The 14926-nt window shown below is 41.6% G+C and overlaps 1 long non-coding RNA gene across 2 annotated transcripts in view; it reads right to left on the bottom strand.

The window, feature by feature from the left end:
* The window catches only part of LOC141727121 (uncharacterized), a 33393-nt gene extending 27144 nt beyond the window's left edge, over positions 1-6249 (bottom strand). For both annotated transcript variants that reach the window (XR_012578177.1, XR_012578176.1), the window contains exons 1-2: positions 6071-6249; positions 4347-4418 (exon numbers count right to left, since the gene is read on the bottom strand). This is a non-coding gene — a long non-coding RNA (uncharacterized LOC141727121). The remainder of the gene's footprint in view (positions 1-4346; positions 4419-6070) is intronic.
* Positions 6250-14926: the final 8677 nt, after the last annotated feature.

The following is a 14926-nucleotide window of genomic DNA, read 5'->3' as shown; positions in this document are numbered from 1 at the left end:
TTGAGTGCTGCAGCAAAAAAAGGCTGTAGAAGAAATTGAATTGGCCTTAACATCTGAATTTGTTACTAGGATAGATGTCTCTGTTGATGTACAATTATTTATTTTGAGAGATGATGAAATACCATGTGGATTGTTGTGTTAATGGAATGATAAATGGGAAGATAATTTGCATATTTTGGAGCGGATATTTTTGTCTTTCAGGTCCCGAAAAACAGCTCCAGGTCTGTACGAGCTTTTTGCAGACATCATTATCAAAGGTCGCAGATGCTGCCATGAGCTTTAGGCTGTGATCCTGTAACTATTGTCATACCGGTACAACAGTGGTATTTTGAGTGGTGTTTTCAAAACAATCATGAGTTGCAATCTGCTTTATCTTCCTTTACAGTCAAATAGCATATCATTTACCTTCTCATCCTATTTTGAATTTTACTAAGAGGATTCCTTTTCAGGGGAAACTACTTTGCTCTTCTGTGCCAGTGAAAGGTGCAACAGTTTTTACAGATGGGTCAGAAACAACTGGAAAAACTGCTGTAGCGTGGAAGATGACCACTGGGAATATGAAGTAATGGTTCAACAAGGATCTCCTCAGTTAAGTGAACTTTGTTCCCTACTCTTGGCCTTTACCCTATTTCCTAGTTCTGTAAATATAGTTACTGACTCTGTTTATGTTGCTAATTTAGTGAAGCAGTTGGATCAAGATGTGTTGTATAATGTAAAGGAGAAACCATTATTTGTTATGTTTTTGAAATTGTGGACTGTTATTCGTAATCAAAAGCATTCTTATTTTATTATGCATATTCGTAGCCATACATCACTACCTGGATTCTTTGTTGAAGGTAATGCCTATGTGGATTCCCTTGTGTCTGCCTCAGCAGTAAAAACGGTGCCTAATATGTTACAACAAGCTGTTCTATCTCACCAATTTTTTCATCAAGGTGCTCAGACACTACAGCAGCAATTTAAATTATCACATAGTGAAGCAAAGTCAATTATTTCTTCTTGCCCTGATTGTCATATGTCTCATGTTTCACAATATTGCGTTACTAATTCTAGACACTTACTCCCTTCACAAGAATGGCAAACACATGTTACAAAAAAGCCTGAATTTGGCTGTTTAAAATATGTTCACATTGCAATTGACACCTTTTCTCATGCCATGGTTGCTTCAGCATTGACAGGTGAAACAGCTGGGGATATTATTCGTCATTTTTGCCACGCCTTTTCCATCTTAGGCATTCCATCACATGTAAAGATGGATAATGGCCCGGCATAAGTTTTAAAGAAGATGCAAGTGTTTTTTCATGCCTGGGGTGTTGGTCATTCTACTGGTATCCCTCATGCTTCAACAGACCAAGCAACTGTTGAATGTGCTCATAGTGTGTTGAAGCGCCAGGTGCAAAAATAAAAAGAGGGAATGCAGAGGAAGTCACCTCAAGTGGGATTAGACAAAGCCATCTGTCTTAAACTTTTTGTGTCCTTTACCTGACTTACAAGTGTCTCCTATATTCTACGATTTTTTGTCTTTGAATTCAAAACAGCCAAACTTTAAGAAAGTACTAAGGTATGGGTAGAAGATTTAATCACAGGAAAGTGGACTGGCTTAGTGGAATTAGTAACATGAGGAAGGGGATACACATGTGTCTTAACAGAAAATGGCCCTTGTTGGGTCTCAGCCCGTTGTGTTAAACCTTATTTGGAGTACACAGTAAAGGACAGGATGGGTGAGAGCAAAATGAGCAGGTAGTTGCATTGGTTATTAAATGGATGGAAGCATGGACCCTCAAGGAATGTGTGGTAAAGATGGTAATTCAAGACAGAGTAAAGGTAGCTATTGGCTTGCAGAAAATCCAAAAGTTAAATGAGTGGATGTTACTTTTGCTTCTTTTCCTTGAATTCTCTTATAGAGAGGTTGGTAGTACTGAGAAGTGTGTCCTTTTGCAGGGCACCAACGGTCCCAAAAATAGGGGAATTTGATACACCTAAGGGAGAAGTGTTGCCTTTGCATAGGGGTTGAATTAGTAGCTGAAGTCCACACTTTGAGCAACTAGGTTGATTGCTCATTATGATAGCAGCAACCAGTAAGTTAAATGGATGCTACTTGGTTCTAAGTGGTGACTAGGCAGATGACTTGGTCTCTGACTCTGTGTGGGATAAAGTTATTTGATTAGAAGTGAAGGTGTCATTCTGCTACATGTGTCATCTGGAAATTGTGAGGTCTGTAAGAGTATTTGAAGATCTATCTTTATGTGTTTTGTTTGTATATGAACCTTAATGTGGGATCTCAGCACCTCAGGACTGAGGTGCCGAGTCACCGAGACCACCCTTGGGGGGCTCGGGAGTCCTGGAATGTTGCCAGAAGTGTCTGGTGGCTGGACTTTGATCCTACACAGGAGACGACACTTGTATGAGGATAGGAGGATTTCACCGGAGTGAATGGTGAAGGGATAAGTTAATTACAGAGTGAAACACAGGGTTTAGGATTTCTGTACAGGGGGGTTTAGAGAAGTAAGATGGAGGAATTGGGGCGTGTCCTGTCCTTCTTCTTCTTCTTCTTCTCCTCCATCTTCTGTGGTGATGGTGGCACTTTGGGATTGGTCATTACTAAAAGTGCACTGGTTAATAAGGGCAAAAGGTATTGGGGAAAAATGATAAATATTGTATACGTAACTTTGAGTGTAAAGATAGGTGACCGCCCCGGAGGGCAAGGAGTGTGCTCATGGCTGGCTGCTGAGCAGACCTCTGTCGGGCCAAGAGAAAATCTTTTAGATAAGCAATTAATAAACACCGAGACCGAGAAAAGATTTGAAGCCTCTTCTCATCCTTTGAAGCGCGGGCTGCCCCAAGGCCACCCCGGGCCTTTCCAGGCCATCCAAACAGCCGAAAATGGGACACCTTAAGATTGTGAGGATGTGTGTTTTGTGGAGTTGGTAGAAATTGGTTATCTGTAAGTGAATGAAGAATGGATCCTTCATTTGCTTGGATTTTTGCAGGGGCCCTGCAGAAGTCCTTAGCAGTTGTATTTGTGGGCCAAACACAAAAATGGGGTATTATAGGAAAGGCATTTTGGAGCCAGCAAAGACCTCCTGAAGATAAAGGAAAGCCCCATATCTCTCCTGAGGAAGACACCAAGGTTGTCACCATGGAGACGTGATGAAGGAGAGAAAGTTAAGAGATACAGACTCTAGCTGGCTCACAGAATGACGTGAGTCCCTGGTCACCCACTGAGAACTTTCCTATAACCAGTGGGCAGTGAATGTGTATGTTAAGTGAATGTAAATATCTTGAAAGAGTATAAAAGCAATATGTTGCTGTAATAAATCTCTCTTGCATCTTTCTGATGGAGTCGTGGTATTTTGTGCTGTGTTGTGCTCTATATCAACAGGGACCAGATAAATTGAAATAAGCGGTTTGTCTCCCTTGGCACTGCTTTGCTACTGGATGAGAAAGATGGCAAAATTGCAATTTATTGGAAAGCTCTGGAGAGAAAAATACAAAATACATTTCTAAAACCTTAGGTTTAGTGGCAAGCATTAATTTATTTGTAGAGAGATTAAGGAATGAATAATGAATCACATATAGATTGACTCTTGCCTATCTCTTGCCTATTTAACAGAGGAATTGTTAATAAAATAAGAGGTTACCAGATTTTTCTATTAAGTACTGTGAGTGAACATGCCATATGCACTTGAGAAAGCTGCCAAGAATAGCTGGTGTTTCAGAGAGGCAGAAACAGAAAAAGGGGTGTGTGTGTGTGTGTGTGTGTGTGTGCGCGCGCGCGTGTGTGTGAAAGATTAAGAAAAAGGCAAGCCAGTTATGTCTAATAACAGAAGCATGAAACCTGAAAACTATTTGCGTGGTTGCATTCTCAGCATCCCCAAACCCTACATTTTCCACAAGAAAAAGAAAATAATGATTTTCAGTGGAACCTGGGTTTCAGCAAATTTTTAGATTAATGTATCCAGTTGAGTAGTACTCATCATGTATTCACCAGTAAGCACTGAGCTACTATGCAAAAAGAGGGGGTGTCCTCTTAAATCTTTACTATTTTTGTAAAAGATAAGTGAGCTGTTGGTGTAAATTATAAAGACATGAATTAGGTGCTTCACTCTGGAGGGAAATTTGATGGTGAATCTCTAAACTAAATAGTCATCTCACAGTGTTTAATTCAGGAGGAGAGAAATGGGAAGACCTCTTGCATGTGGTTAAGTGTTGTAGAAAACATGTCAAATAAATATCAAATGGTCATCCTGTAATTTTTTAATCAACAACAAGATTGAATGCAGATTGTTTAAAATACGTTAAATAAACTGTGCATTTCTACATGCATCTCCTACTGCTCCACATACCTTTTGAGAAAATATTCTTTCTGAGAAGATATCTTTCTCCTGTTCCTCTGTAAGCTAAGAGAATTTCCATACCTGATTCAATAGAAAAAAAAGAAAAAAATAGATAATTTTTTCTTTAATTGCAACAATATGATCAGAACAATAATTTTGAGTCCAGAGAGAATCTAACCATCTAACATATTAATTGCCATCCATTTTTTCCTAATGAATTGCATCTCTGAAGCATTGTTAAGAAAGGAGATTACTGTGATTGTCAGAGTTAAGATAGACACAAGACTTGAGGTTGATGAGGCAACAGCAAATTCTTATGGAGTGCAGTTCCCTTTATATAGTTTTTGAAAGCCTGTGCGGTTGGTCCTAAATGGCGGAATTTGGTTGCCACCCAGCTTACTGGCCAATAGCTGTCTGTGTCCCCAACAGCCTAAACTGGTTCCCTAATGGCCTAGACTGGTTGAATTATAATTAAGGTTATCCATGACTGGTATCTGTGACTGAGGCCAGCTATGTGTTAGCCACCACATTTCCCCTTTTTTATTTCTAAATACAAAGCACTGCAATGCTTCAGGATTGACACATCTTGAGTTACTACTTAAAGCATATTCCATATAGAAAATGTGTATTTGGTGGTTGAAAAGCTCTGGTCAACACACTTGAGGAAGCTGTTGCCTAATGATTACTATGCTGAAGACTAAATAGACAAAATCTCACATATAAATCACATAAAATTATATGAAGAAAGTGACACTGTTTTTTTCTTCAGCATCAGAACATCAGAACTTGAATGTTTATAACTTCTTCAAACAAGAATCTGAGAGATGCTGAATAGAAACATATTCTCCTAAGCCTCAGTGCATCATACAATCAAGAATAAGCCATTTGGATTTTCAGAGACATATCAAGGCTTTTATATGTTCTTGGGTACTCAAGAACAGCTCTTTTCATCATTGAAGTCTGAGTATTCAGAGTTGAAGGCCCTGTATCATCTACTCCAATTACAACTCTTTTAAAACACCCGTTCAATATGTACTTTCTAAGCAATTTTTACTCCCTAAGTACAAGGCCTCTGAAATCTGTTACTGAAAACCATGCTCCTTAGATTTTCCTAAAGCATTTTATATATAGGCAAAACTTCTTCAGTAGCATCAAAAATGGAGTAAGAATACATAATGGCAATGCAGATGTTGACAGAATCAGCTCAATAATTGTAAACGTTCATGTGAGCGTTGAAGCTGGACATTCACAAATACAAAAGTTTTCATTTATAACAACTACCCTAGAATATGTTGATCCTGAAATACCATGACAACAGAAACAACATGCAGTGAACCTCTTCAGTACAGAAAAACAAAAAATAATTCCCCAATGCAATAAAATAAATAGCATGGTGGAAGATTTAGTTTTAGTTATTTCTAGCAGCCCTGCAGAAAAATGCCTTTTTACTTTTAATTGGATGGTGGCAAAAAGGAGGAGTGAGATTTGGAGCACCAACTCTCAACTGAAAGAGCATGAAGGATGAAAGCTCCTTCTGGAAATACTGAAGGGGCTTAGCTTGGAGCACAATGTTTTTTGAAGACTGGCAGCTGCATTTGTCCTGATTTTAAACATCTGCCAGCATCCTGCCAGTGTCCATTCACATGTTGTCATTTTGCATTCAGAAGGCTTACAAAGATTTGCAGTCTTTCTTTGCATTTTACCTAACATCTAAACATCAGAAAGGAACTCACCACATGTTTTTCACTTATAATTCTTCCTACTTCTCTCCATCGTGTAAGTCCAACTTCTTTAAAAGCAGGTACTCCCTGCCTTCCAATCCTAGCCCAAATGAGAACAGGATTTGTACATCAATGACTCAAGAGATTTGCTTGTGACTCTGCCACAGAGAGCATGATTGTGGGTTCTGGCAACTCCCTCTCAGCAGCAGCACCATGACTGTGAGTCCCTGTGTGCCTCACACATTGCCATGGAACCAGCTGCACAGAATGCCATGGTAATACCAGCCATCTGAGAGCCACAGAAGTCACAAGTGTGATTCTGTGACAGTTTTTTAACCAGCAACTTCAGACTAATTAGTGTCCAATGAACTAAACAGCATTTTATTTATATGTTTGAATTTATTTCTTTCCTTTCCTCATACCACTGTTTTAATAATGTAACATATTGCTTCAAGATTTCTTTGCTTTAATGTTTCGCTTAAAGCCCTCCTGGCCTATAATGTTTTGCTTAAAACACCCCTGTATCAGATTTTCTGATTAATTTTCAGCTATATACTACATATAATTGAATTTAACTGCAGTAAGTATGTGAACAAAAGTATTCAACATACGGGAAAGATGTTCAGAGTAATTTTCCACTTGTGTGATTTATTTATGAACCCAAGTTAGAGTATTTTTAGCAGTTTTTTCTAGATTATTTTCTTAGTTCTTTTTCATTCTCCTTTCATTTTCCTAATGTTTTAAACTATATTTCATAAGTCTTCTCTTTCTTTTTATATTTTAGCAATAATGTTGTCCCAGTGGCTCATTTTGGAGTGTGAGGTGTCCACTAACTTGTGGCTGAGACAGAAACTATAATGAAAATATGTATCTGTACCTCAAATTCCCTGTAACAAGGCAATGCCACCTCTGACCTCTTTCAGCACAGATTTCTTGTGCCTGTGTTGTACAAAAAAGGTCTTGCATATATGATGAAAATTTGCATAAATGATGTTTAGTGTTTTCAAGATTATACCCTAGCAGCATAGTTATGTCATAAGCCCTTCTTAGGCCTCTGTCATGTACCCCAAACCACAAAAACAAAATCATAAAATGGGAAAGACTGGAAATAACCTCCTGGAAGTCATCTGGTTCAACCTCCTTGATCAAGCAGGGTACCACAGAGCATATTGCTCAGGATTGTGTCCAAAAACACTACTTGTCTATCTCACATACGCAACATTGAATTTACAATCCAAAGAGACACCCGAAGACTTTGTGGACTATGGCACATGGTCACTTAATCTAGTCCTGATTTGTCAAGAATTAGGTTATGGATCACTCTGTAGAAGCAAGCTAGTTGTACCTTCTGAATATACACTTGGAAATGGCTGTCATGGAGGTGGTGACGCAGCTATTGCTTCAGACCAGATTTCACAACAGCATGTGTATCCATTGGAGGCCTGAGTGACTTACTGACTCATGGGAGCACAAATGTCTTGCTGTGATCATGCAGGGGCTTTGGCTGATCTATGACCTACTTCCAAATATGGAGGTTCAGTTAAAGGTTATTGACTATTACCATGGAGATCAAATCAGCCTATTTCAAACTGTGTAAGGACATCCCAGAGCCAAATTAAAAAAACATTTTTATATTCCATGCCATGCTCTCCCAGTTCTCATACCCTCTGTAGACACATAGTTTTTTCACCATTGTCATGCTGAGGATGTTGCTGGACATTTTACCAAATGGATCCTACCAGCTGTGCTTGCATTCATCCACAGAGTCCTTGTATCATACTAAAAAGAAACCAAAATAATCTTTCCTTGCCATTCCTTTCTTGTCTCACAACCATTCCAACAAACTCAACCTGAATTCCTGTCTTCTAATTCCTCTTCCAAAACTTTCAAGAATAAAAAAAACCCCAACAACATAATTTTTCTTTCTTTCTTTCTTTGCCAGGGCAATTTTTCAGCCTTGAAAGTACTTTGTTTCTTCTGTCAAAAAGTGTGGGAAAAAAAAGGGTTTTTTCCTCCCTTCCATTCCAAAAAATGTTGAGATGTACTTCACTCAGTCTTCTTCTTTCACAATAATCCTGCATAGATTGTTACTCTCCTATGAATCAGAATATCCTGTTAGTTACCTGTGGGATCTCAGGATTTGAGTCCTGGAATGCAGGGCGCCCGAGACCACCCTTGGGGGGCCCGGGAGTCCTGGAATGTTGCCAGAAGTGTCTGGTGGCAGGACTTTGACCCTACACGGGAGACGACACCTTTATGAAGATAAGAGGGCCTCACCGGGGTGAAGGGTGGAAAGATTAGCTAATTAGAGGGTAAGAAACAGGGTTTAGGATTTATGTACAGGGGGGTTTAGAGGAGTAAGATGGAGGAATTGGGGTGTGTCCTGCCCTCCTTCTTCTTCCTCCTCTCTTCCATCTTCTTTGGCCACGGTGGCACCTTTGGATTGGTTATTACTAAGAGTACACCGAGTTATAAGAATAGATGGTATTGGGGAAAAATGATAAATATTGTATATGTAACTAGGGGTATAAAGATACGTGGCGGTCCGTGGGACGGCACAGTGTGCCCATGGCTGACTGCTGAGCGGATCTTTGTTAGGCTGAAAGAACATCTTTTAGATAAACAATTAATAAACATAAAACCAGAAAGAAGAACTGAAGCCTCTTCTCGTCCTTCGACACGCGGGCTGCCCCAAGGCCACCCCCGGGCCTTCCAGGCCCCTCAAACAGCCGAGATAAACCGGACAGTTACCTAACTTGACTTTATTCTATTTTATTCACTAAACAACTTTTTTTCCCAAAATAGCCATGTATGTATTGGTCCACCAGTGAATAAATGGTTTCAGCCCCTCATGCCAACACCGCCTTGGGATCTGAATAGTAGTGAACCATTCTTTCCTTCCTCAGCCATATATCTGGGTCCTGGGGTGGGTTAATAGAACAAATAAACCTAAAATGGTGACAAAGCAGAGCACAGCTGAAGTAAAAATATCTTTTTATTGAATAAATAGTGCTAATCTAGAAAACTGGAATATTGAAGGCAAACCCAAAAGATTTTCTGATCAACAGCTAAGAAGAATGAGTCAGGGAGGAAATTAACAATCATAGCAGCAAAATCCTTGAAAACAAGAAAAAGAAAGAGAAGTTATTACTAGAATTTATAGGTGGCAAAAAAAACCTGGGGAATAGGGAATACAAACCTCTGTGGGGTTCTGCAAAACATTGTTGAATTCATTAATGAAAATTAAGATGTTTTGCAACATAGCCGAGGAAATAGGCTATCTGTCTGCTGGTAATACAACTGCTCTGGATAGAACCTAAGGGTTACCAGGGTAGCTCTTGGCTATGCAGAGGGAGAAGGAGAATTATGAAGGGCTTTGGCAGTATCATAATAACACATCGCAATGCATGGTTCAGGTTTCTCCTTATTTCTGTATCTTCCTTTCCTTGCAATCCAGGATGTGACCTAGTCCAGTCACTGAGTTTGCCTTAGCCACGGTGAGCCCTAGGCCATGGAGAACCTCACCCTAAGTTCAGAGACATTGTTTCAAGTTATGGAGAGTTGAAGTTACAGTTCATTTGCAAAGGATCATGGTGGGGGTTATTATGTTAATATGGGCTACATTTATGTCTGTATTGGTTAAAATGTTTCTAGAATGTCCATCACTTAGTCTATATAAGTTGTAGTCCCCCATTTTTCAGGGTCTTTGTGTGCCTACATTCAAGACCATCTGTTCTGTTGCATGCAATACAGGACCCTCGGATTTCACTGAACACCTGTTGCCAGGTTTTAATTTCTGCAGCTGACCCGTCACATTATGCTTGTCCCCACAGACAGTGGGCAGCATGGCACAACATCCCATACTGGCTTTCGCCATAAGATACCAGCAGGAGCTGTTGGCCAGTCTGTTTTGCAGTGCCTGTCATGTTAAAAAGCATTTTTGAGTTGTCTTTTTCTATTGTCTCATTGGCATCAGAACCAATCTCTTGTTATTCAATAATCTAGGGAAAGAGAGAAAGCATCTCTTTACTACTGCCTGGGAACAATAATTGATGTGATTGCCCAAATCAGTCTTCTCAAAGAGTGAGCATTATTGGAATATGAATCCCAATATTACCAGGTAGATTGTGCCTGGGCCAGTCTGACCCTTGCTGCTGGCCAAAGGCGGCAGCTGTGGTGTATCACCCCAGAGACACCTTAACCTGCTGGTGGTTGCAGCTAGGCAGCCGAACAAGTCCAGGCTTGTTAGGAACTCCGTTTACCTCAAGAAGAAGGCTTCAGGCGATGGTGAAAACAAAAGAGATGGATTCTGCTGGAGGGTTTGATATCCAGAGCTTTATTCCATGGTGACAGAGGTCTGAATGTCAGTAACAGCTCCAACAGAATGGTGACCGCATGGTCTGATTCACCTTTTAAGCTGCTGGGGCAGGGGGAGGGGAGGGGAGGGGACAGGTGAGCCACCAACCAGGTGAGAGGGGCAGGGTCTCAGGAGAGGATGACACCTAGACAGACCAATGACATCTGGGCCTGAGGGGCATCCTTTGAAAGTGATGAACCACACGACACCTTGCTGGAATGTTAAAACTGATTGACAGCCCAGCAGGGGGCGAGGGGGGAAGAGAAAGAGAGGTATTGGCACACCTGGGGAAGGGACCTGAAAGTTTAAAACAGGCTATTACAGCACACTGCAACATCTCCCCCTAGTTTTGTTTAAAAAGAAGAGGACTGTGTTTGTGGTGCAGAATGCTTGCCAAACCATGGTTGGTAAATCGGTTCTTCTTCTACAGGAGGGTCAGTGTTTTCCACTGAGGCTTCCAGGTCATCCATTGGAGCACTGAGGACTTCCAATTGGTAGACCTCAGGAGGGGGAGATGAGCTTGAAATTAGCTTGAGGACCATGCGTTTGATTAGTCCAAAAACAATGCTAACAACTACAATAATTATAACTAAAATAAACAGCACTAAAAACACAGTTTTCAGAATAGATCCCAACCAGCCCGAGAGTCCCCAGCCTTTGAACAGTCCATTCAGCCCGTTGCCAGTTTCTCTGATGATGCCCCAGAGCTTTTGCCAAGGTAGTCCATACGTGGTTTGGACTGAGGGACTATGCAGGAGATCGCAGGTGGGATGATCACGAGTAGGACGAGAAGCAGGCTCGGTCTCATGGCATCTCGAGGCTACACACGAACAGTGGGATCTAAACTGGTACAAGAACTTGAAACAAACATATATTACAAACTATTCCAGATAGGAGGCTTAAATGGAATTTCCTCCAGAGAACGCGTGCGGCATTTTCTTCTCCAGGCAGCGTGAGCAACCTGGGGCGCTTCTGTAGATTTCTCTGAGACTTTGGGAACATAGGGCTTTACCCATTTGGAAGGAACCCACCTTAAACCAGAGGGCGTGGATACACAGGCGTATCCACGTCCCCAAGTAACCAATTTGTAAGGTCCCACCATTTTCCAAGTCTCAGGGTCCTTTACTAAAACTGGAGGTTTTTCTTTCATCAACCTATGACTGCTCCCCCCAAAGTGGCGTAGGATGGGTGGGTTCAGGCTGTCAAAAGAAAAATTCAGAAAATTGATTGTGAATAGCGCCCTGGATAACCGGATGTGAGCAGGTTCTACCTTCAGAACCTGTTGTTTTGTGGTCCATCGCCCTTTTAATATCACGGTGAGTTCTTTCTACAATGGCTTGACCTGTAGGGGAGTAGGGGATGCCAGTTTTGTGCTCTACTCCCCATTGCTGCAGGAAGCTCCCGAATTCCTTGGATTTATAAGCAGGCCCATTATCAGTTTTCAGCTCCTTGGGGATGCCCATGAAAGAAAAAGCCTGTAAGTGGTGCTTAATAGCATCGATAGATGATTCTCCTGTGTGGGCAGAAGCATAGACCACTCCAGAAAAGGTATCTACACTAACATGAACATGTATTTCTGCTGTCCAAAAGCCTGTATGTGTGTTACATCTGTTTGCCACAGTTCACAACTGTTAGTCCCCTTGGGTTTGCTCCCATACTCACTGTAGGGAGTGCATGTTGTTGGCAATTTGAGCATGTGGCCACAATAGCTTTGGCCTGTTCTCGAGTGATGTTAAACTGACGAACCAGGCCAGGTGCATTTTGGTGGAAAAGCTGGTGGCTGATTTTTGCCTGTTCAAAAACATTTGGGAGAGTGGCCATCATTGCAGGTGCAGCAAGAGCATCTGCCCTTCTGTTGCTTTCAGCGATAAACCCTGGCAAGTCAGTGTGTGACCTGACATGCATCACATAAAATGGTTGCTCTCGGTGAGTGACTAACTTTACCAGTTCTGAGAGCAATTCGAAAAGTGCAGTGTTAGACCCTTCTTGCAGTATTGCTTGATCTGCCCTGGATACTACCCCTGCCACGTATGCAGAGTCTGTAATCAGATTAAATGGTTCTGAGAACCTTTCAAAAGCTCTAACAACCACAGCCAATTCAGCAACCTGAGGTGAGCCTTCCACCTCAGCAACGTCTGTCTCCCACTGCTGTGCTTGAGGATCCTTCCAAGTCATAACAAATTTGTGGGACCTCCTGGACGCATCTCTAAAGACAATCAGAGCCCTTTTTAAACGTCTCCTACTTAGAGCAGTTCTTAATTTTAAAGTAAATTGAACATCTTGTTTGAACAATTTGTGAGCGGGCCACGCTACCAAAATTTGTCCTGTGTAGGAATCCAGAGCAAACTGCAACACTTCATTTTCTTGAAACAATTGTTCCAGTATTTTCATAGTATTTTGACCTGATTTTAACTCAACTGGAATGTGAATGCACTTAAAATCACATCCTGCTAACTCCCTGATCCGGGTCCATTTTTGGTGTGTTCTTTGCCTTAGGTGTTTGTTTTTCCTCCCACTGGAAAATAATTCCATGGAGATGTGGCAACTTACCTAGAATGATAAATTTGAATGGCAGGTCATGCCAGCATCGGTTGGCCTGTCTTGTGGACATTGCAATCTGAACCTTTTCTAGAACTTTCCATGCCTCTGGGGTAATAGAGCTAGGAGCATCTGGGTCCTCTCCCCCTTTCAATAAATTGAAGAGAGGGGGAAGGTCTTCGTTAGTCAGACTGAGCCACGGTCTTACCCAATTCAAAGACCCACACAACTTGTGGACATCCGCAAGGGTCTTGATCCTTGGATTGATTTCTAGTTTTTGAAGAACAATGGTCCAATTTCCAATTTCTAAGCCCAAATACTTCCAAGGTGACATCTTTTGAATTTTCTTTTCCTGGAGCTCGAACCCTGCAACAATCAATGCATCAATCATTACATCAAGCGCATGTGTGAGTAAATCATCACTGGGGGCATACACAAGGATATCATCCATATAATGATAAATGATGGCCTTCTCTGTGGCTGCACATACTGGGGAAAGCAGGGAAGAGACATACCACTGGCAGATAGCTGGCGATACCTTAAGGCCCTGAGGAAGAACGGTCCAATGGTACCTTTTAACAGGGGATTCCATGTTGGTGGAAGGGACGGAGAATGCAAAACACGGTGCATCGTCAGGGTGCAAGGGGATTTGGAAAAAACAATCCTTAATATCAATAACAGCTAATTTCCAATCTTGGGGAAGCTTTGTTGGGGATGCCATACCAGGTTGGGGAGAACCCATATCTTCATTTACATTATTAATTTGTCGGAGGTCGTGAAGAAGTCGCCATCTTTTTTTGTCAGCTTTTTGGGTGACAAACACTGAAGAGTTCCATGGGGACATGGTCTCCACAATGTGGCCCTTTTTTAGTTGCTCTTCTACTAGCTCCTCAAGCACCTTTATTTTTTGTTTACTGAGTGGCCATGGTTTCACGTCAACTGGTTTGTCTGTTTTCCACTTCAGTTTTTGGATGGGGCGCTGTTGTTCAATGACTGCTGCACAAAAATGCTGTGGAGAGTCTGGAATATCAATTGTGACACCCCACTGGGCCATTAAATCTCTCCCTAACAAAGGTTCCGAATAATCTAACACAAATGGACGGATATTTGCCAATTGTCCGTTTGGTCCCTCGATTTGAATAATGCTTTTGGATTGTCTTGCCAATTGCAGACCTGCTAGACCTTGAAGGTGACCGGCAACATTTTGCAAAGGCCAATGTGCTGGCCAGTCTTGTACTGGAACCACTGTGCAGTCTGCACCTGTGTCTACAAGCATCTCAATGTGTTGTGACTCCCCATCCCCACTGAGGTTACACCATAATTTAGGTTTGTCTTTACCAATAACTTGGACCCAGGCGACTGTGGGCTTTTGTTTTTCAGTACTTTCAGGTAAAGATGGTACAGGGATAGCTTGTGCAACAATATGTCCCTTGGGAAGAAACAGGGGTGGGTGGAAACAGTGCAGGCCGAGAACAAATTGCTCAGGATCTGATGTTGTCATTCCTGGAGCAGTCTTGGTCTCTTGTGGTGTGTGTTTGGTGTTCCCAATGACGATGTACTTGCAAAGAATTCGGTTCCAAGTACCCTTCTGTTCAGGATTTACAGAAACAAAATGCCAGTCAGTGTCCTTCAGATGGAATGACTCTGTCAGCTGCAACCTGTAAGGCTCATTGACAGAAGATGTGGTTAACATAGGATCACCTAAATCATAACAAAGGTTATTTTGTTTCACTTTCAACAGTGGACCAGCAGACTTGGTCTTTGAAGCACCTGCTTCAGTTACACAAATATTAATATTATCGCCCACTTGATTTGTTTTGCTACCCTTATTCCCTTGGCCTGCTCTTTTTGTGTCTGCACGCCTGGCAGGCGGGCGCTCCCTTTTCAGTTTTTTTGTTGTTGTTGACCCCCAGGGAGGGCTTGTAGTTCTCATCCCCTGCTATTTCTGAATTCATCAAATTGCTTTTTCAGGG

Source organism: Zonotrichia albicollis, chromosome Z, assembly GCF_047830755.1.
Source record: "Zonotrichia albicollis isolate bZonAlb1 chromosome Z, bZonAlb1.hap1, whole genome shotgun sequence".
Classification (NCBI taxonomy): domain Eukaryota; kingdom Metazoa; phylum Chordata; class Aves; order Passeriformes; family Passerellidae; genus Zonotrichia; species Zonotrichia albicollis.
This window is presented reverse-complemented; position numbering and strand designations above follow the sequence as displayed.